General features: G+C 38.9%; 1 protein-coding gene across 14 annotated transcripts in view; it reads left to right on the top strand.

The window, feature by feature from the left end:
• LOC119658934 (transient receptor potential cation channel trpm) overlaps positions 1–20,874 on the top strand; it is a 489,577-nt gene that overhangs the window by 70,043 nt on the left and 398,660 nt on the right. The window lies entirely within an intron of this gene.

Below are 20,874 nucleotides of genomic sequence, written 5' to 3'. Positions count from 1 at the left end.
GGGCTTTCTAATCACCATCCAACGTATCAAGCCACCGTTGTTTCGGCCGGCCTGTTGGCCCTTTAGAATCGACTTCGATATTCAGACCAATCTTGACAAGTAAATCAACGTTAACACGAGTTCCGTGAGCCTATCAGCCAATACGCCTCATTGCGGATGTGATCACTATTCCAACGCAGCATCCTCATCTTCATCACCGCGAGATGATGTTCATTGTCTTTCATAGTCAGCCAACGGTCAAAACGAAAGAGGGTGGCAGCACGTACGACACTACGGTAAATTTTAGATTTGAGACGTTCGTTGATAGTTTGGTCACAAATTCTCGAATGGCACTTCATTCAGGTTGCGCTAATCCCTGAAACAATTTCATAATGCAGTTCTGCATTGACTGATAGCATTGACCCGAAGTATTTAAGTCGCTTAATGGTGGGTATGTCACTGCTACTGATAGTGCTTGTTTCATGGGAATCGGTCGAGAAAAACTTTGTTTTATTCAGATTCAATCTGCGACTGTGTTGCATGAGCCAACCATTCCATTTTTGGACAAGTTGCTCAAGATCATTTTTACTACAATATATCATCTGGATAAAGCAGTGTATAGGGCACTGTACGTTGAATATTCCGTGTGACAGTGTCTATGATAGGAAGAAAGAGGAGTGCTGACACTGCACTTCCTTGATAGACACCGAAAGAGACACGAAACCGTTTTGATACGCCACACTTCGAACTTTCGGAATGAGCGATTTAAATCAACATACAAGTTCCTCTGGTAATAACTGCCGTAGAGCATACTACATGAGGTCGTGTCTCATACGGTCAAATGCTTTGTTTAGGACAAGAAAGGGAATGTAGAGAGGGCGATGCTTCTGACGGTGCTTTTCCACTACAGTATTGCATCAGTAGTTGCGCAGTTCTTGAAAAGCCCTTATTGATTCATGGTTATTTGAACGATGTCACGAATATGGTTGTTAAGAATGCGTTCAAAAATCCTCATGGTATGGAACAGCAACTGGATCGGGCGGCAATTTAAACTTTGTGCTGAATTACTTTTCTTTTTCCATATTGGAACTGTGGTACTTTCTTGCCAGTCAGATGGTGTTCTTCCTTCCTCAATAACCACCCGATAGAAGAACTCATTGAACCACAGTGGTGTGTTGCAGTGTCCGAAACACAGGATTTTCTATCGCAAGTTCGAGTGTCCAGTTTATCGTAACGATCTTTGTGAGGGGCCACTCGGGTGGCAGCGATCGCTTTCTTTGCATGCCGGTCGGCATTTTTGTAGATTTGCTAATTGGCCAGCATTTTATCGCTGAGGAATTCTTGGTAGAGACGTTCTTCACGGACCTTCATTTGAACATCATCATTCCAAAACTAAGTATTTCGCCTACATACTCTTAGTGACCGGACGAGTTGCATGTGCCATTTTCTAGATCATATCTTTAACTTGGTTCCACGATTCTTCCATATTCGTAATGGTCGGTGTCGCGTAAGTGAAATCATTTCTTCGTCCCTCATGTTTTTTATCAGTGGCTTGATTCGCTAGACGGCAATCAATGGCCAATGTTGAGATGCGGTGATGTCATAGGGATCGGCTTTGCAGTCAGTAATGGCTGTAAAATGTCGGCGTCTTACAAGAATATAGTCGATTTGCGTTTTGCTATTCCCACTATAAAATGAAGGAGGATGAGACAATCGCTTGAAGAATCATGTATTGACAAGTATAAGTCCATTAGTGTCCGCAAAATCGACTATACGTTCGCCATTTGCATTGCATGCTCCAAGCCCTTTCCCTCATGGCACCTGCCTGGGAGGATGATGGATGGGATGCTTTGGCCTGTTAGTTTCGACTCTTCAAGCAGTCGATGATCGAATGAAAAATGATATGGTGAACCGGCGAGACATGTTTGTTTAGAGTGTGAGCGATGATTTCATGTTTGTTTACGATGTGAACCAGAATTTGATGGGTGTCTTTATCGCTGGTAAACATTTTTCATAAATGCTCACACACAAGAATATCTCACATTCTCATCTTCCGGGCCAGGGCCCATTCTGCCGCATCGACTGAATTGAACAAGATAGCAATTCTCCGAGGCTTAGGACTCAATATGATCATCTTGATATTAACGACATTGGATGCATTTGCCTGGTCGGCTTGTCGCGGGACCTGTCACCAGGAGAAATCAGGTAGGGTTTAGCATAGTGGGATAAATCCACCTATTTATTCCTTTCCCTTGTCTCCGCATTTAATTTTCGCTTGACTTCTTTGCTTCAAACCATCCTCCTTTGCCGGGCTTGGAATCAGCATACTATGGATGCTGAATAACATGGCGGAGTTGTTTTCTCCCTTAAGATGAACACAAAACCTTTATACCCGAAGCGTCCAGTTTCCGGTATTACGAATTGTTTGTTATTTGGATATTTTACGTAAACCTTATGATTCTTTTATTTATTTTAAAAATTTGGAAACAAGGTGAAAAATCACATAAATTCACTTAGTTAGCAAAAAGGAGAACCAGAAGAAATGCACAATTTTTTTAGGAGTAATTCAGCACTTTTCTGAGCCTCCACTATTAAATATTCTTCTAAAGTCGTCCGTCGCCACATAATCCTTCTGCTCGTTAAATTATCAAGGTCCACCGAAGTTCACAATAGAGGAGAAGGTCTAAATGTGGCCCCCCCTTTTGTTTTTCGAGCATGAAAAGAAAAATGAAGATCGGCATGTCAAGTTTCATGTGCTATGCATTTCAATATTCTCCTGGTCATTGATTCGTAAGGAAAAAACATGATAAAATTCCATATATTTTTAACAAAATCGTATATTTCGACGTATCCAAAATTTTGGTTTTGATGTAAAGTGTGGGTAATATGGCACCCAGGGGGCCATATTGGAAGTATGAAAAATTCTTTAAAAAATATTCTCCAAAACTTAACAATTAAGTAAAAAATAAACAATAAATTACCTTCTTTTCTTAAAATTAAGTAAATCCATTAATAAAAAAATAATAATGAACATAATAAAAACGAAATCAAGATAAAATACATATAAAATAAAGTTATCGGCAAAAATCGCAAATATAATAATCTCCTTCGTTTCCCGCACAAACGCAATGAGCCCATAAATTGCATCCCTGGCATTGAATCCACTCCTCCTCTTGTTGGTCATTTGAATACCTTGCATCACAAAATAAGCATTCTGCATCTAAGCTCGTTGGTATTTTATTATTTGAAAGTCCTTCGTCGAAGCTGTCGGATTGTGTGTCTAAATGATTTTCATCTGAGACAGTGGTTTTCCCTCCACGGCTACGACTTTGGATATTGTCAGGATTCTGATTTCCATCTGAAGCACTTGATGTACCTGCCAGGTGTGTTCTATATGCAGAAGTGAGTACTTTTGGTGTGGTACGTTTTCGCCCTCGATTCGAAGTTTTATTTTTAGGTTTTGGTATTGGTTGAATAATTTCTGGGGAAACTATGATGTTTAACTGATGATGCAACAACTCATCTCTTTGCGATGCAGTCAAATTTTCCTGTGTGTTGCTCCCTGGGCGGTTTTCGGAAGTGTTTTCATCGTTATAAACTTGAGCTTCTGCTAAAAAATCTGCGGATTAAAGGGGTAGATTCCGGTGACGCGAAATCCATTTGCAGCGATTTCTCCTGTTGAGCTTCGTAGATAGGCTCGACCAAACAATTCGGCGATATCGTAGGGTTTAAGCAACCGATCAGAATGCAACAAGAAATTTCGGATTTCTTCACTATAATAGGTTTTTAGTGCCCCCATAAAGGTTTTATCCAGGGGCTGCAATTTATGCGTGGTGTGAGGTGGAAGAGTAACTATTGTTACATAGTTCTCATGAGCTAACTCCAGAAGTTCAATGTTACGAGTGTGGCTGTAATGCCCGTCGAGTATTAACAGTACAGGCGACTCCTTAGTCGGATTTGTTTTAGAAAGAAAATGACGAAACCAATCGGTGAATAAATTCGTTTGAATCCAGCCTGATGGGTGGACTTTGCCGATAGCACCATGCGGAGCTCCTTTCATAAGTATATCGGAATAAGTTTTTCTGGGGAAAATCATCATGGGTGGTATAAAAAACCCGGAAACATTCATACAGCAAACCACGGTCATCAATGATCCTCGTTCCGCAGCAGTTAAAGCACCTATTTGTTTTTTGCCTTTCTTCCCAATTATTTGAGGAACTTTAGATTGAACGATTGTCAGCCCGGTCTCGTCAACGTTGAAAATGCGATCTGGAGGGTATCGAATTTTTTCCATTTCCGCCTTCAAAATCTCAAAAAATTCCTTTACTGCCTCACGGTTAAAGCCTTGAACACGGGCAAAAGATGTTCCTAATGGTTTCCTTAAAGAAAGTTCGTGTTTGTGTCTTCGTAGAAAAAGGTCTAACCACGAACGCCCTGCTATTTCCTTTGTAAAATTGTTGGATATGTTATTTTTCAAAGCTAACTGATAGGCCATTCGCCGAACATCTATTCGTGTTAGACCATAGTATTTCGCTTCCATTAGAAGAATATACTCCACGAGTTTCTTTTCTATATTAGGTGGAAGTACAGTTTTCCTGCCTAGCGGTTTTTCAACAATTTTTTCAGACTCTCCTAGATCGTGCACCAACCTTCTTAATGTAGTCCTCGGTACGCCAAACATTTTTACGGCTTTTTTGTAACCCATCGTCTTACTCCTGACTGCCTCTATAGCTTTTTTCATTTGTTCCGGGTCCCATGTTTTCCTCTTTTTGGCTACGGTTAACATAATGCTGTTCCGGGGCATCTATAGGAAACAATGCAGCAATCTTTAATACTTTTGTGTTTCAAACATCGATTATGGCCCCCGGAGGCCATAATCGAAACCGAACGGGGGGCCATATTAGACTTATGCAATCACAGAAAAAAAAAGCAAAAAATAAAACGAAAAGTAAGCCGTGCTTCAGCATTACCTTGATATGTAATACTGTTGAACCTGTAAAAACTTTTTAGCATAAAACACCATTTAAACATGCCACATTTACAGGAATACCGACAACAAATATCTTCTTGGAAGAAAGTTAGAAGAACACAAAGAACAGAAACTAGAATTTGTCTCTACCATTTGTCATTTAAATGACATATGCATACATGAAAAAACAGCTGTTAAGATTGTGGTTGTTGCACAGTGGCGTTTTTATCTGTGGCTGTTTTGTGTCGCGTAGAATCGTAGGGGGCCAAAATACCAGCAGGGGCCAAATTTAGACCTTCTCCTCTACTTAATTTTATTAAATTTTCTTTAGAATCTAGCGAATCTTACTCTCGCAACTAGCCGCAAATCCCAACCAAATTATAATACTGTCCCCACCTGATACCTACCTCGTTCTATTATAATTTCATCTCGAAGAAGTTTGTCATGTCTGGATACTTTAGTTTTGACACAATTTGACTACAAAAGAGTTTATTTTTGGATGCTTCAGTGACTACCAGGTTGCATTTTCGCAGAAATTTTCCTGGACGAATCACCTAAATTCAGAAAGACTTATGGATTTTTTCTCCAAATTGCCTTGTAGAAAAGCCTGTATCCTTGTATGAACGAATGACAGCTTTCGGTAAGGATAACGAAAGCTTTCTGCTCCACATTTTTCCTACACAACAAAAGTTCTATAGTTTTGTAATTATTTACAATAAAAGCCTTCTTGGTTTTCTTTTCCTTACTGCCCAAATATTTACTCAAAAATTCACTGACTTTACGGGAATTTCGACCTCAGATGCACTACGGGTAGTGTCCAATAAAGTGGACATGTGCGTACATATATATATGCTTTTATGCACGGAGTAAAGCGGACATATTAAGATGCCGTCGATCGGTTTTGTACTCTTAGCTATGTGGGGGGTAAGTAACTCCCGAAATAAGTACTTATTTACTAGAATATAATCTACTTACAGAAAAGAGAGACTATGTGTTTAAATTCTAGCCAGAGACTCGTTTAGAGGGCACGTCCCCTGCCCCAGTCTTGTGAATGACTAGACTATAAACTACTTCACCGTCAAACTAAAGCGAGGTAACGTTACCCGAATTCCACCTCCAGCAACTAAATGAATAAAAATTGGCCCATTCAAAGTAAAAGTAAAGTATTTGGGTGTGAACCTGAATCCTAAGTTAAATTGGAGAATGAACATAGAACTAAAGGTTAATGAGGCCTGCAGATCCAGCAAGAGGACCTTTGTAGATGTACAAAGCCGTGGTTCGCTCCAAGGTTAATAGGATTGACAGAACTGCGTATGCAGGTGCTACCGAGCCCGGTAGTCCTGCCGTCAGTCTACATGTGCTCGGATATTAGACAGCGAAGTCCTAGGGCCATAGTAACATCCTAGACGAAGTACCTCGCACACTTTTGGGATTCCTAATGGGCTACGTGATACGGAAACCAAGTTTCACGAGGAGCTTTGTCTTAGATTTTCCAACCAGGATAAAGTATTCTTCATCGATAGATCGAAGATGATTTGTGGGGTCGATACGGGTTTTTTTCATATACACAGTACCGAGTCATACGGTCTTCTCGGAAGAACTGACGATACTGGAAGTCTGCGGTGTTTGGGGCATGATCCGAGCCCTAAGCGCAACATAACCATTCTGACCGATAACTAGGTGGCTATTAAGATTTGTATTTATTGGCGACATCCTCTGTATTTCCTACCATAGGGGGATGAACGGGCTGAAGGACAGGTCAGGCCGGGTGGTGTACTTGGCAGTCCCTCACTGAACGCAGTTTGCGTACCGCTAGCGATTATCAAAAGTGGAATATAGTTGTACTTCTTAACAGCAACTGACTTCAGATGGCGAAGGCTCATCACCTGCACCAACTCAAGGAGGATTTTGCCCGCTTATACCAAGGGTCGATCGCAGGTGCTTTTGGGCCAAACGTGTCTGGAATTATGGCAGTTTGCACGTGCCAATTGTCTATGGGGGATTCCGCCAGACTCTGCATAACTTACAATTCGCATTTTGTATGTTGTGGCAACCAGATCTAGAAAGATCCAGGCTGCGGAGGTATGTTAATAATTCGAAATTGACCATTCTCTTTGCCTTGACCTGCGCAACAATGCATGTCTTTTTATTATATTTAATAGTCTTGGAAACGATGTTTAAGTAAGATCCACTGAATTTCCTGCTATTATACACATCCATGCAATAGTCTTCAACTCTGTAACTTCACGCCGCTATCTTGCTCGGTCATTCAAAAGCCACCTGTCCTCATAGCGGCCTCTACGTCAATAGTTTATCGCTTGTCACGCAACGAGGAAGCGGTGAAAATTGTAAAAGCCTTTTATAATATAAAGGTCCTCACTGACATTGACCTTGCTCTTCTACACTCTACCTATCTTTCACTCTGCACTATCTTACTTTATTTAAAACCAGAGTGTTCAACTGGTAGCGTTGCAATTTTTAATAAAACTGAAGGCAACAACAATTCTCAAGATTTTTACGAGGAGCACGCAAACAACGGCTTGTAATCGAGAATATAGTTCTTATAGTTTACTTATTACGTTTTTGTGCTATAGTTTGTAATTGATTTTAGTTATCTAATATAGTGAATACTTCGAACAGAGTTGCAGTCTCCAGATTTCCTGGGAGTTGTTATTACTATGAGTAATGTAAGAATTAGGCAAGGTATCAAAATTTTAGATCTAGGAATTATCATAATTAAGCAGGTACTCATTGAAGAGCGCTTCGAGACCTTTTACCAAACTCCTTGTACGTCTCTTCTTATGGGCAACAATTTGATAAGTGACATTTGTGAATGAAACAACCACCTGAAGTACGCACTTAATGTACTTAGGGGAGTTGAAGTGTGTTTATTGAAGTGAGATATTATTTGTGCGCTCTGATGGGAGACGTGTCCAATTGAATGATACTGCTTGTTCTTCGGCTAAGCTGGAACTACCAGAAATTATCTAGTCTGGAATTGTTTTATTGATTCCTCATTGAAAATGTAAACTGAAAATAGAGAGCAAATTACTCTTTTATAAAACCATATATATGTATATGATTACTAAATATATTTTTATCTATATGTACTTATTATCTTACAAATAACCAAGTATTTTCCGGTCGATAATAGGCTTAATTCATTGCATTCATTTCACTAATATATATTGAGATAGACGCAATACATAACACCTTATAAACAAGTCGGGAAACCGGAAGCTCGGCGCTTCAGATATGAAAGATTCTGCTTACTTCTTCTGTGAGTATATAAAACTGTTCCATTTGTACGTAGCCCGTTACGTAGATGCATTCAGCATGACAGGCTACTCACTTTAGTATGATATTGATATTTAGTACCAGTAAATTTGCACGGTAATTTTATTAAACTTAGGAATAACATGCTCCATACTATAATCTACCCTACTATAAATTTTCAGAACTTAAGGGGGTTTCTACTCAATTTCTCTCAGAAATATAAAAATATACTATTATTAAGTTAATTTGAGCAGATATCAATAAGGAGAGTAATTTGAAGCCTGGATACCGTATGAAGGCAGCGTCATAATTTTTTCAGATTATTCGGTTGAGTCGTTTCTGAGAATGGGTCCGTTAAAGAAATCATCGCTTTCGACCCCTCCCACTCTCCGTCTTTCCAACAACTGTCAAAACTAAGGCCAACATTGAAAAGTACTAGTGAAGACCTTTCATTTGATACACAATATTCGGTGAGAAAAAATGTACACCCCCCTTTTGCATGTATGAGGATCCCCCCCTCCTAAAACTCAAGGTAGAAAGATGTTACACTGAGTGCCTGAGCGTTCAAAGTTCGCATCTTCTCACCAAATTTCGTGGCTATTTCTGAGAAAAATGCGTATGAAAGACAGACAGATATTGAACCGAATTTAATAAGGTTTCGTTTTATAAACAAAACATTGAAAGCCAGTATTGAATTATGATAAACAATATTTAATCGTGCTAGCGATACTCTCTCGATCATCGATAATATCCTTGAGCATAACATAGCAACCGGTTGAACCGCAAAAGGCTACATTCAAGACAGGAGCACCAACACGAACAGCTTCAACGTGGATTTCGCGGGGAAAAAGGAGAATATGTGGACTGATGAAAACCTATTTAAGTTCGTCATCCGACAAAACAAAAAAATTAAAGGTTAGGAAGGTGTGTGTGGACCCTATTTCATTGTACCCAACCGCATCAAAAAAAGTGAACATTTCAGTAATCGTTGGGTCAGACAGATTTGGTCCAGAAATGGAAATATATATAATTGTTTGATTATAATAATCCGAGAAATGGCGCAATTCTGTAACAAAGATTCACCCGCAAATGAACAGATGTTAAACCCAGGCCAAACATATATAGGTGAAATCACGCTTTATTTGCTCTCACAAAGAACAAGAAATTCATCTGCAGTTATGCTAGAAAACTGAAAATCCTTGTGGGGTTGCGGGATTGGCTCGTCTTAATCGGGGTTCGATAATGCTGCTTACAGCACTTATTGGGACCGGCAAGTTCTAGCTGATCGCCATATACTGCATAATATGCCTTACATTCTGTTGCTTAATAAAACAGGTCGCTTCCTGTATCTTATTGGTGTCACTACCTGCGAAAATAGTAACATTGAACGGAAATACATGGAGAAGGTGCGCTATGAGCCACTGGCTGGAAATGCCACAGAAATTTGGCGTCTCGATAGGGTGGTTGTAGTTTCCATAATATTGACAGCTACTAGTATTGTACTTTAATCCCTTCCCTTCCCCTTAATCCCTTAATCCCTTCCCTTCCCTTCCTTTGCTATCCTGGGACTTTCACACAGTCCACTTCAAACCATGTAGAAGTATACCATTCTCGATGCTGCGGAGACTTCTCGAAGGATTTTTCCATTAGCCTACCAACGGCCATCGACACTAGCGCACCTACATTTTTAAGTAGGTAGGATAGTCCGAGCCTAAATGCTTGGCACTCATTGCTAGTATTAGATAAAATCCGACATCTACTGATATTTTTATAAATAAAGTAAAATAATAGAAGATTTGGGAATAGATAGGTAAATGAAGGGAAATTTATTCAAATATATGCAAATTATACAAAGTGCAAAGGGAAAGGTAAAATATCCAGTGTTGTAAAACTCCAGTGTTGGTTTACGGCGATCTAATAAAATCGTAAACCAAATCAGAATATAGCAAAATAACCTTGAAAATATGGACTCTATTTTTCACTGATTTATTGTTAATATTTGTTTATTTCAGTGTACACTTTCTAGATGGGTGTCTAATAAAGCTTTTCAATTTTCCGGGAATAATTTGAAAATTTGATAGATTTAGTTATGGCATCTTTTTAAGACTCATTTTCTTACAGTGTTTAGTCACTTATCGCCCGCCGGCTATAATTTGTGCATCTCCCTACTTTTACTGCGCACGATTCTATCAATAAGATAATTCTTCGTACTTGTGTCTGTATATGTGCGGTAAACATTCAAGTTCGGAGGAAGATCACCTAAAAGTCGTTTGCTCTATTGACCAAAATTCAGGAGTTTATTCTATTATTTTCCTAAACTGAACCACAAATCAAGCTAAATAGTTAATCAATCCATCCATACACATATATATGTTAACGCAACTTTGATGAACTCAGTTGCTGATATGAAAACTGAGAATATCTAACTGTTCATTTAGAAGTGAGGTTTGTGTACTATACTTTTGTAGCTCCGCAAAGTAAAGCTCAATGACATCTAATTCCTCCACATGAAGTGTTGCTTTCATTGATTCTCCTCTTTGTCACGTTGAAAAACTCCTCCGGGGCACTAATCAATTAACTTTTGGTGTCAAGGAATTCATGCGACAGCATTACCATGGAGCGAATTCTTTGAAAAACAATTAAATTATTGAAACTTGATTAAACTTCAATTAACGCGCTCTATTCGATCATCGAACAGAAAAAAAAATTCAATCCCTCCTGATTTCACGTCGCAGCGCTTGCAGCACCAAAACCGTTTCTACGCACTCTTCAAAAGACAAAATGATCTTACACGCCGAGTCCAGCTGATCACTCGTCTAACTTTATCATCCGGATCCCGCTAATTCTTGATTTCATTTACCTCGACCTTGACTTCAAAATCAAATTACATAAATTTTTCTTATTACCAAATACATTTACATCCACCCGAGCCACAAGCAAAACGTTAGGCTTGCATCCAATAATATGTAGCATGAGCCGTCAATGTTCATTTTGCCCGGTCAGCGCTCAGCTTATAATAATCCTGAATTATTATTATTATGTACAAGTAAATTTTTTTTATATAGAAATAAGTTTTAGAGTTTTGGGGACAGGTGCAAATTGGTAGGTTTTTGTAAATAAAATCTAATTAATCTAACTAACCCTGTTGCATTCTCAAAGAACGCGGGCACGCGCAGAGACTTATCACGAACTCCGTCGAGCGGAGAAGTGACTTCACAGACGGAAAAGGAAGCCTGGGAGAACCAACAAGTCTGTGCACTAGAAAAGTTAGGGAGCAACCGCATCAGGCGCGGAAGTGTTACCAACAAGTCAGTAGGATGAAGCCTTATACACCTCGATTCCCATTCTGCCGAGACAAAGAGGGAAATCTGATTTCCGACAGAATGGGCATATTGGAGCGATGGGTTGAGTACTTTGTTGAGCTACTGAACAACCAGAACATCGGCAAGTTGGAGGTCCCGCCAACTGAAGACGACGGACAAATACTGCCACCACCAAGTTTAGGAGAAACAATCCGTGAAATTCATCGGCTTAAGAATCATAAGTCGCTCGGGACCGATGGAATTACAGCCGAATTGGTTAAACATGGAGGCGACCAGTTACACCCAGTGGTTCATCAATTTGTGCTCAAGGTATGGGACAGCGAATCAATGCCTGACGATTGGCAAAGAGGCATTATCTGTCTCATACACAAAAAGGGAGATATCACACAGTGCAACAATTATAGAGGTATCACGTTGCTGAGTACCATCTATAAGATATTCTCCACTATCTTGCTAAGCCGGATAGCCCCATACGCCCAGAACATCATTGGCCAATACCAAAGCGGCTTCACTCCAGGCAAATCAGCAACAGATCAGATTTTCTCTCTGCGGCAAGCGATGGACAAACTGTTGGAATATGGACACCAATTGCACCATCTATTCATCGACTTTAAAGCCGCCTATGATAGCATAGCCAGGGTAAAACTGTACACGGCAATGAGAGAATTCGGTATCCCGACGAAATTGATCAAAACTGACTAGGCTGACCCTGACCAATGTGCAAGGCCAGATAAAAGCAGCGGAATCACTCTGAAGACCATTCGACATCAACAACGGTCTACGACAAGGGGATGCCCTATCATGCGTCCTCTTTAACCTGGCCCTCGAGAAAGTGATTCGTGATGCTGAGGTAAATACAAGAGGTATGATCCTCTTTAAGTCGTTTATGCTGACGATATCGACATCATGGGAAGAACCACCTGAGACGTAGAAACTGCCTTCATCCAGATCGAGTAGGCGGCTATCGGCGCGAGATCTTGGGCTACACATCAATGAAGGCAAGACAAAATATATGGTGGCTACATCAGCACCGAAAACGAACCAGCCAACAACATCAAACCGCACTGGTCAAACAGGAAGAATAAGGATAGGAGAATACAACTTTGGGACTGTTGATAATTTCTCCTATCTCGGCGCAAAACCGGGATGTCTGGAGTTCCTTATTAAGGCCGGTTGTTGCCCCGTTGATGATGATGAATCCTTTTAAATATTAAATGTTTCATATAAATGGTTGTTGGGATGGTACTGCATAGTATTAAATGTCCTTGTTCGTCAGACTTGTTATTGGAATAAAATATTGCACACGTCGCAAAGGTGCGAAAAGTAGGCATGCACTTAGCTACCTTTACGACATTGACTTAACTCTAACAACAAAGGTATGGTAGCATGTGAATTAGTCTTAAGAAAGGTCTTTGGCTCTGTATAGCCAATAGAACTCGTATATAAATTAATAGAAACGAGTTTCCAGCCCCGGCATTTCCTTGTTAGCGTGAGAATTGAAATTTGTTTCTATTGCCAACATCCGCGGAAGTATCGCAAGGATCCGAATATTTCCCGTATACACATATATGCACACATTTGTACAACTGACGTCCCAATCCCTGATGATGGTTTATTTTCTACCACAGCTGAGTATAAAAATTAACGAAACCAAAAGGTAAGTATGATCTCGTCGGAGAAAAGCTTTTTTTTTGTGCGTACACGGAGGTGGAAAATCTTAGAAAGACACGTCCGCCGCCCGAACGGCGGAACTACAGTGGGCAGTTCAGTCGGAGAAAAGCTAGATAGTTGCATGTAGATCCACCTATAAAGAAGCTAACAGCTTGAAGCTCAAAGTTGGATACATCATTGTGAACAGATCAGACTCGATTAAATGCTTAGGAATTAAATGCCGAAGTATATCGTCTAGCTAATGTTAAACCTTTTCGACAAACCGTTGTCAACCTTACTGAAAGGGTTTTCGAAAGAACGGGAAGCCATCCAAACCCCAATATTAGACGGCAGACGACAAATAGAAAACATACTCTTTAGTTAGATTCCTTAGGACCTACCTAATTGATAGACCAGTGGCTTACTCTAAACTACAATTTTATTTTACCGTGTATATATATAATATTTCGGGAGCAACTTACTCCCTTTGTGTAGTAGCCTTGTACTGATGAAGGGAGTAAGTTGCTCCCGAAATATGTATATACACTGTAAAATAAAGTTGTAGTTTGGAGTAAGCTACTGGTCCATCAATTTTAGACTTAACTACAAATAGAAGATAATATCTAACACCTACCAAATATAGAGAAATGAGCTGAAATTTTTTTTTTGACATTCCGCACCCCTACCAGGCCAGGAATGCCTGATAGGGGTACATAGTGGCTAAAATACATTCAATGTAAGTGCTTGTAAAAAGTAAACGTATTTATGTGTTAGCTTAAGCTAGAATTAAGTAAGTAATTTCGATCTTCTGGCTGTTTATGTAATTGATAAGTTGCTTAAATTTTATGATCGATGTATAACACAATTATACAAATATAAAATAAAATACAGAGAAAGTTTGTTAGAAATAATAAATATAACGTAGCACAACAATGTCTACCGTTTGTATGTAAGCTACTATTCAAAAATAAAATCAAATCAAATTATGAGACTTGAACATATTCAATTGAGCGGCAGTGTATTTTTTGTCCGATATGTTGCAAAAATACGTACATATATTTCAATGGGATGAAACAAGCAAACGAGATAACTTATTCAATTGTACTTGCTTTCTCAAAAAAAATAATTAACTAACGTGTAAGGCTTTAAATAGCACATACCTCCATATATAGGGTATAGGTATATACATATAAGCCGATACCTTTTACACGTACATATTTTAATTTTGTTTTATGAGGAAAGGTTCTACCACCCAAAGCTTTGCCTTGCTTACCTTGAAAATTTTTTAGGATTGTGTTACCTCAGGCAAATTCTGTTCAACAGGCTAGGGACTGGCAAGATATTCACTAAACCGGGTGACGCTTTCCGGGTGTATTTTTCCCAGCTATCTGAGATAACATCTTTAATTATGTGCTGACTCCGAAAATTGCAGCTTGGAATAGGGTATGCCGAGATAAAGAAAGGAGCACTTATCTGATGCCTCTCAGTGTTTCTTCTGACTTCCTTTTTAATAAGATACGAAACAGGATTGTACATTTTCCCTTTCTGCGGAAGCCAAAAAGAATTCAGGAGATTGGCGATGCTAGAATTGTCATCAGTTAGGCTAAAAGACGAGTTTTTACATGGAGCATTATTGTATGTATTTGTATAGGTATCGTGGAGTCTTGGCAGTTACTTCTACTTAAGATGGGAGAATACGATGTTAGAAGTTGTTTGAATGGCTGCGATAAATTTTACTTATACTCGTGATGATGTTTTCATCATGTAAATTTGTGGATTGGTTTCAGTAATGCCTATGATAACAGAAATTAGAAGTTTCTACGAAGTGGACGAAATTGTTTTCTCGTTGTGACTATGTATCCGTATATAAGTCGGTATACTAGGTTAAGTATTAAAAAGCGGAAAAACAACATTTACTTTATGAAGCGGAAGAGGTATGGAAAGCTACGTAAAGGCATTTTCGGACTGGCTACAATGAACTAAAGCGCTTGTTAAGGAAAGTTGCACATCCTTAAAAAATGAAACTATTGTTACTGGTAATAGTATGTCAAGCCAGTCTATAACCGCCAGAAATTTTAATATACAGTAGAATCCCGATAATTTGTATGGTCAAGGGACTCACGATTTGGTACGAAATATCGGGATCAGTAATTATCGGGAGTGCAAAATAAAGAAAATTAACTTTCACGACCAGAAAATTTGTACGACTCATCAGGATTCCTCTATATTCCCTACTTGCAAATATGTCAACTTGTCATCTGGTATTAAGTATTCTTCCAGGTGCCGTAGCCTACTTTTCACAAGTGCCCGATATTGTCCCGAAATCTGTATGGAGGTTTCGACACACCGCACTTTTCTCTTCATTCGTTCCCATAATATCTAAGTGTAATCTCTCGGTGTTTCTAACGATTAAAGTCTCTTGACTTGCAGCACTGATGAAGGGACCAATTGGTTCCCGAAATATCGGTATTTGCAAGGTAAATAAATATTACTAGTGAAACCACATCCATACCAATTTAGAGTTCACCTGGTTCGGCCTACGTACCTTGATCGTCGTTTGGCTGTCAGTCAAAATAGCAATGTTCTGCTCTCTGTAGATCCTTTGGAGGTTGAAGGAAGCGAGTCTGCCTAGGGCGTATATTTCCGCCTGGAATATGCTATGCTGTCATTGGTTTCAAATATATTTTTCTTGGACCAATGACCTTGGCGCCCACTCCCTCTGCTATGAGGGATCCATCATTATACCAAATAATGTTTCAAATTCGGAGTACCTCCCTGATAGTCTCAGACATTCTCAAGTAGCTCCACTTCCCTGTGCGTGCAGATAGTTAGGAGTCAATCCCTCTCCCTCCCAATGACCTCTAGGGATGTCCTTGGGCTGGTTCTCATTGCCTTCAAATATGCATGCAAGCCAGTCTTTGAACCTTATGTAACTCCATGGCTGTTGTACTGAGTTCAGTTCTTTCTCTCCAGATGATTGCCCCATAGGTAATCATTGATCTTACTATAGTAGTGTATGTCCGGGGTTCAATAGCTTTTTCTCCGTGCTATCTTCAAGTCATTAGAGCCCGTGTAGCTTTCCGACACGCGTCTTCCAAAGTAATTTTTGATCTAATGTAATTTAACCTCCGGTTCTCGCTTCACCTCCATGCCGTGTAACTTTATGGCTCTTAGTTAATTAAACTTACGCTTTCTTTTGAATGATGCTATGGCAGTTTTGTTGATGTGATGCACAGTCCCGCCTTTCTGCACCAGGCAGTAGTAACCCTGAGACCAATTTGAATGCTATAACATAGAGTATTCTCATATTTGCATCTTTAGATTAAAACAAGGTCGTCAACGTAACCCTGGGTTTGTGTTCCAGTATTCGTTATCTTTCATAGGAATTCATCGACTACCATAATCCACATAAGTGGTGGTAGTAGCTCGCCCTGTGGACAACCTTGAGCGGTATTCACGACAATAGAATTTGTACCTGCCGGTACTTCTATTTGCCTACTCTCTAACATCTTGCCCATCCAGAAAGCCATGATGTTTTCCTTCTGGAGCAGGGCATCTTGTACCTCTGTTGCCGCGTTCAAAAACGCATTCAGTGCTATTTTTTTTGTTTTTATGGCATTCATAACAAATCGGTCAGCTAATACAGGGCAGTTTCGGTTGACCGTCATGCCCGACACTGATGTAGGGTAGGGTAATGCGTAGAACGTTAGTTCTAATATAGTTGTCTATGACTTTCTCCACCGTTTTGATTACGAACAATGTTAGGCAAATTACTATGCAAGATTTAGGATAAAAAGCGTCCTTTTTACGTGCCTTCAAGTCTATGCTACCCCTTACCGGCCTTAGAAGATAATCTTAGATGATCATTTTCGGTAAATGTCCCATCTTCTTTTTTCAGACAGAGAGAAGATTTTGCCCTATCTTTGGCTATAGCTTTTTAAGGTTTTGTGTAAACACAAAACCTTATTAAAATCGGTTTACTGTCTGTCTGTCTGTCCGTCACACACATTTTTCTCGGAGACGGTTGCAACGATTGGCACCAAATTTGGTAAAACGGTAGGAACTGTGAACGCTCACGCATATAGTGAGTTACATCCTTTTACGTCGAATTTAAGGGGGGGGGGGTCCCATACATGCAAAAGGAGAGTGTAAATTTTTTTTCATCAAATATAGTCATGTGGGTTATCAAATTAAAGGTCTCGGTCAGTACTTTTCAAAGTCGGTCTTAGCTTTGACATTTGTTGAAAAGGTGGGGAGTGCGGGGGTTGAAAGTGATCATTTTTTCAACGAACCCATTCTCAGAAACTACTCAATCGAAAAAAATCTGAAAAAAAATCAGGGGGCTGCCACTATATGGTGCCTAGGGTCCGAAATACCTTCCATGCCGATACCTGTTCAAATAAAGTTAATAATAGTACATTACTATCATTGTTATTAATTGACAGGAAAACCCCCCTTAAGTTCACCCTAGAATCACAAAATTTTGCAGCAATGTAGGCTACAGCATGGAGCATGATCCTGTCAAATTTGATGAAAATCGCACTATTACTAACAAAGTTATACTAGGTGGAAACTGTCGCTTCTCTGCAAATTCAATACTATGAGTGTCAATATCACTTGAAAGTATTATAGAAATTTTTACATAATATATGTATATTTTACGTGCTGCATGCTAGTGGGACAAATGCACACTCAAATCTCTTTATAAAAGAAATACACAAAACCTTTCATACGTGACGCGTCTAGCTTCCGGTTTCCCGACTTGTTATAGTCTGTTTGCTCTGTGGTTTGTTCGATCCCTTCACAGTCCCTGAAACTGTAATGTTATGGTTCCCTGATCGCGTTGATGTATACAGTCAGTGCATTTTTTTACCTACGCCAATCTCTTCTGTTCTCATTTTGGCTAGGTTCCTGTTCCATCAGGGTACACGCCTAAATGACTTAACTGTCTTAGTCGGCAGCTGGCCCCATATGCGTCAATGACGACTTTGTTAAGGTCTTCCACCTTTATTTCCAAATCCAGTTGGCTCCTGATATCACCGCCCCTTTGTAGGTGAGCAATGTTGTTGCTCAGGAGCGCTGTATAGGAATCTTAATCCGTTCTCCTGGGATTCCTTTTTATTTCGGAGTTGCCCTCAATGTCGATTCTGTTTATTTTGTAATCCGAGATAGAGGGCTCTTCCGACAACCTCCAATTGACCAGCCCGTTTATTAGAATATTTTCCTAGAGTTATGTCTCTGTTCCTTGAAACTATTATATTTCTAACTCATTGCTAAGAATAAATTCGAGAAGGTACTCACCTCTTCGATTACCTTAAAAAAAGACATGGGGAACCTTAGGAAAAACACGGGGTGGGAACGCCACTTCAGTGAATGTGCAAACATTAGAAGAGAAGAAGAATGGGAGGCGATTCCACAAGAATTTAATGGAGTCAATGAAGCATTGGATGGGAGCTGCAGGAAAGGGGAGGGAAAATTGTTACTCATTGATTAAAATAAAAGACTACTTACATTTTACTTTCGATTCATTTTTTATTCAAAGCTATTAATGCAGGTAAGGTGGTATCTCTAATAATCACTATTTTAATAATAATTATGGTCGAACGCAAGCGAAAATTTTTTAATATGGATAATGTAGTCGATTCGTCTACGCAATACTAATGTAGTTACCTAAAAGATGGCAAAGTAAACGAATTCGATGAAAAACAAAAAGCAATGATTATCAAAATTGGGGTTTATTATTATATGAATTAGTCCAGAAAGCGTACAGACAAGGCCATTTCCGAGAGAAAATATCTCTTATATGAAATACCTTGCAATCTCATTACGATCTAATCGCATTAACTTTTAAAGATATTAGCATTGGGATAAAAAGGTTTTTTTTATTAAATACCAGAAGAGATAGTTGACTGTGGATAATCAACCATATTTTCTCATTTTTCTCTCAAATATCCTGTGTAGACACGAGAATAATGGGCAGGATTGTACGTGCTTTAAAAAAATCTAAATTGCTTTCCACGTTTCCTTCTGATTAGTAGTTGGGATTAATTGGTATTGGTCCGAATTCATTAGGTCGTGGAAGCTCAGTTTTAATGAATCGTAATGAATGAATGAATTCAAATCTTTCATTTCCAGCCTTTACGTTGAAAGTCTTCTTAAATCGACAGGTTACAATTTTCCTTGTAGAAATCCTGATAAAAAAAGGTAATATCAAAAAGACGTAATTTACTCAGCGGCTAAAATGCTAGAAGGGTGTGTAACCTTATGCCGTTAATGGGATTTGAAACGCAAACATTCGATCGAGATAAAAGTCCCTTAAGAATTTCTTAGGAACTCTTACAAAGTTATTTCCTTGAGAGTTGGATTCAGTTTTTGTGAGCAAATGCTACTGAAAAGTTTTGTGATTCGACGTTAACAAAAGATAAAGGGAAGGGTGAAAAACAGGAATACGAATATGAACCTGGAAAGTAAAAAAAATCGCGATAAACGGGATATATGGAAATTAAAAAATGCCACAACTGAATGTTGGACTTCATTACTCAGTTTCTTTTAGATTATACCGCCCCTTGATTCAAAATCACTTTTTTGAATTAATGATTGATGATTGAATCATTTTTATTTCCATGAAAAATTTAATCATGTCTCGAAGTAAATTATTGAGAGGCTCCTGAAAACGAGAAGCCGAAAGTTAAGCCGTTAATTTTGACGTCCGTCTTGAACTCGACCAAAATCTGTTCGAGAAGCCACATACTTTTGATAATTTTTTCGACCTGACAGAAGAAAAATCAATATTGTATAGATTTAATTGTGTTTTGAAAAAAAAACGAAATTAGTCATTTTGCAAAATATTTGCTAGAATTCTAACGATAATGTAGCTGAAGTACCCACTCTTTCATGTTATGACATTTAATAGCATCTTACGTTTATGCCAACAATGTGGTTTTCAGGGAACGCTGTGGACGTAATCATATATAATATGCCTTAAAGGGACGTGATGCATCCAAATTTTCCAACAATTCATTTTATTTTCTTGAATTTTCATAGGAAATACCTTCAAGATTAAGTATATCATTATATAATTGTCGAATTCGGTTTAAAAATTTTTTAGCGAAGAATATAGCTTGACACGTCAAACTCGTATTTCTCATGATTTTCTCTGTTTCATCTACCTATACTTCAAAGCATCTGCTCTGCTAAATGTATTTATATATAAATATACATATATGCATTTATTTAATACTTCTTTAAACACTTATGGTCCATAGAAGCAGTTTAGAATCGGTATTACCATCACAATATTTCGTCAAAACACGCGGCTCGTGTAACCAGTATACCAGTGTGAGTTCGAAATTTGGGGCTATGATATCGTTATATATATAAATATATATATAATATATTTATATTTTAATTAGAAATTTACTACACTTGCTTAAAAGCGAGCTTCACGTCCAAAAAAATGCCTAGTGAAGATATGCGCAAAGAAATTTGGGCCGGCTTCTACCATAAAATTAGCACTGGTGAAAATCCACCACCCTCATACTGCCCAGCCGATGAAAACTCGTGGTGCAACTGGCGTAAAGCTGAAGCAGTTGGGGCACCGAAGAATTTCAAACATCCTCCTCCATAAGATAATGAGCTACCAGCTATTTTGAAGCCCATACACGAAGATTTAACATG

This window comes from Hermetia illucens, chromosome 6 (assembly GCF_905115235.1).
Source record: "Hermetia illucens chromosome 6, iHerIll2.2.curated.20191125, whole genome shotgun sequence".
Lineage (NCBI taxonomy): Eukaryota > Metazoa > Arthropoda > Insecta > Diptera > Stratiomyidae > Hermetia > Hermetia illucens.
Note: the sequence above shows the minus strand (reverse complement) of the source record. Positions and strands in the feature narration are given on the sequence as shown.